A 3,329-nucleotide genomic window follows, 5' to 3' on the forward strand; every position below is an offset into this window, starting at 1 on the left:
TGGGCATCCGCGCAAGAAAACACGTGTCCACAGGAAAGATCGTTTCAAAAGTGGTTTGGATTGCCTCTCTTTTAAACCGGCTTATTTTGCTAAGGGGAGGAAACCATGAATCTGCAGTGAATAACCAAAATTTGACTCCGATGCAAATCAGCATCGAAACAGCAGCAAATCTCCGTGAAGAATACCCCTGGGGGTTTCATCAAGCACAGGGATTTTCTTTGACCCATATGGATACTCTTTCTGCCTTCACATAATGTCCCATTAGGAGCTACATGAGACGACAAGGGTCACTAGAAAAGACGATCATGCTAGGAAAAGTTGAGGGCAGCAGGAAAAGAGGAAGACCCAACAAGAGTTGGACTGACTCAATAAAGGAAGCCACCGCCCTCAATTTGCAAGATCTGAGCAAGGCTGTCAAAGATAGGACATTTTGGAGGACTTTCATTCATAGGATTGCCATGAGTCGGAAGTGACTTGATGGCACTTCTCACACACACACACACACACACACACACACACACACACACACACACACAAGCTACATTGTTGCTTTCAGTAACAGTTTAGCTTCCTAGAGGTGCCCCCATGGCTTCCAGGTTCTCCCTGGAAGGGGCATCATCACACTTGTGACACTGCACCCCTACCGTGTCCTCACCCCAACCCTCCCACTGGTTGCTAGGCTCAGCCTGGCAACTCTAAGTGGGAGCGGGCATGAGCGCATTGGCCCCATCCCCTGCCTACTCATGACTTCATGCAGAGTAAGTATATGTGTCTACGTGTGGATTAAATATATGTGTCTAGGTGGCATAAAGGACGCTGCTTTTTTGTAGTGTTTCTTATCACTAGAAGGGAAGCCCGTGTACATACAATTCTCTGTCTTTGCATGTGCATGACTGGCCTCATCCCTCATCACAAACATAGCCAGAAGGCAGCTGCTGGTAGTTATACATGCTCAGGGCTTTTGCTGGATTGCTGGGTCAGATGATAATTGGAGGGGGGGTGCTGTATCTGTTGAATGCAGATCAGGGTTGTGCAAAAAAAATCAGTATATTTTGAGTTTGGGTTTATTGGTTTACCAATTTTTTTTGGTAAACCCGAAATAAGCTGAATGCCCATACCGATAAATATCCTTTTTCATCTTATTTTGGGGTTTTCCAAAAAAATTCAGGCCCATTATACTCTATAGGGATTTTTTCAAAGCTCCTGTGGGGGGGGGGGTTGGAGGTAGAGACCCCAAATTTGCAACAGAGCTTGAAAGGACTGTCCTTGCACAAACCCCAAAGATTGGTGAAGATTGGGTCAGGGGTCCAATTTTTTGGGGTCCCAAAGGGACCTCCTTTCCAGTGTCTTTATCAAAATAAGCAGTGAAATATAGCCACAGATTGACTCTGGGAAACCTCCCACTGATAGTTCTTTTCTTGTTCTGGAAGGGGTGGTGTCTGGTCTGAGGAATTCTCCTGCTGGTCTGGCTATTTGAAAGCATTCTCACTCCAAGTGTCAGCACCCCAAGGAATACTACGCGATGATACAGCAGTCAACAACATCAAGTTTAAATGCCGAGATGGATCCGAACTAGAAATAAATGGACTGTCACAGGGCACATATGGCGAATGGAGCGAGACCTGCCAAGTGGGTACAATGTGTGGGATTCAGACAAAGGTGGAGAAAGCAAAGGGGCTGCATGTGCTGGATCGTACTGAACTCAACGATGTAAAGTTTTTCTGTTGCAGTTAAATGCAGGGCCGGATCTACATTTGTTTTGAAAGGGAGGCAAAAGTACAAAAAGATCCCCCTTCATAAATTATGTACAGTACATATTTTTTCTTTATATATACATATATAATCAATGTATATAATAACAACTCTTTTAAATGACAGAATAAATTATGTTTACCTCTACGAAGTGTTAAGGAATAATTACACTTTTACATTATTTTATCTATCTGTAACGTTTGCATTTTCCCTCAAAGAACAGCCCAAGAAAAGCTTTATCTGGTAATTATGCTGCTAGAAGCTAAAATGACTAAACTGAAGCTACTCTACTTTAGTCACTGGAAAAGACTCAATGCAAAAGACAATAATGCTGGGAAACGTTGAAGACAGTAGGAAAAGAGGAAGACCCACCATGAGATGGATTGACTCAATAAAGTAAGCCACGGCCCTCACTTTGCATGACCTGAGCAAGGCTGTTAGAGGACATTTTGGAGGTCATTGATGCATAAGTCAGAAGCGACTTGATGGCACGTAACACGCATGAACAGGCCTTCTGTTCTTGTTCTCCCCATTTCTAGGGTTGCCAGGTGCCCGCTGGTGGCGGGCAAACCCCCGACAATTTACCCCTCTGCCCGCCAACCACCTGAGGGTCGATGGGCAAACGTGCACGCCCGCATCACTTCTGGTTTAGAACTGGAAGTTCCACCTCGCAAAGGGCCTTATACCTCTTAGTTTGAGTGGTAAAGGGCTGCTTTACCACTCAAACTAAGAGGTATAAGGCCCCTTGCGAGGCAGCACTTCCGGTTCTAAACTCGAAGTGACGCACATGTGTCGGTGCCCACACGCACGCATGCGATTGCACGAAAAAGCCTCCCGCCGGAGAAGAGAGACCTGGCAGCCCTACCCATTTCCCAAGGTGTAAAATCAGGCTTTTGGGGGAAGGCCAAGCCTATCAGATAAGGAGCCTGGTCTACTCGTGGCCTTTGGCAAAGCCAAGCATAACAGATATTACACTTGATCTTAGCCGAAAGGCCAAGAAGTGATACCAAGCATAACACAGCTTCCAGTTTTAAATTGTCAGGGCGGGGGGGGGGGAGAAGAGCCTGTCCTCTTCCGCTCCACCCCATTCGACTTCTGGCTGCTCCAGGTAGGGCTGGCAGGTCCCTTTTCGCAACTCGCGGGAGGTTTTTGGGGCGGAGCCTGAGGAGGGCGGGGTTTGGGGAGGGGAGGGGCTTCAATGCCATAGAGTCCAGTTGCCAAAGCAGCCATTTTCTCCAGGTGAACTGATCTCTATCGGCTGGAGATCAGTTGTAATAGCAGGAGAACTCCAGCTAGTACCTGGAGGTTGGCAACCCTCCCTAGCTCCAGGGCTTGCAGCACCTCAGCAGACCACAAGGTGTGCAGACCACAAGGGGTGCAAGAAAGAGGGATGCATCAGGCATTCTAAACTGTTAACGGTGACCAGCTCCCAAAACTCTTCTCCCCCTGTGAGTTTTTAGAATTCGCCCTAAGTGCCCCCCCCTGAATTCACTGTCATCATGCAGTCCTTGAAAGGAGGGCAGGAAGACAAGGATTTGGAAGGTCCTGCTGGTGGAAGAGCAGAGGGTGCCTCGGCC

General features: G+C 47.3%; 1 pseudogene; it reads right to left on the reverse strand.

Moving 5' to 3' along the window:
• Positions 1 to 2,626: 2,626 nt before the first annotated feature.
• On the reverse strand, positions 2,627 to 2,757 carry LOC130485700 (U2 spliceosomal RNA; annotated as a pseudogene).
• Positions 2,758 to 3,329: the final 572 nt, after the last annotated feature.

Source organism: Euleptes europaea, chromosome 12 (genome assembly GCF_029931775.1).
Source record: "Euleptes europaea isolate rEulEur1 chromosome 12, rEulEur1.hap1, whole genome shotgun sequence".
Classification (NCBI taxonomy): Eukaryota; Metazoa; Chordata; class Lepidosauria; order Squamata; family Sphaerodactylidae; genus Euleptes; species Euleptes europaea.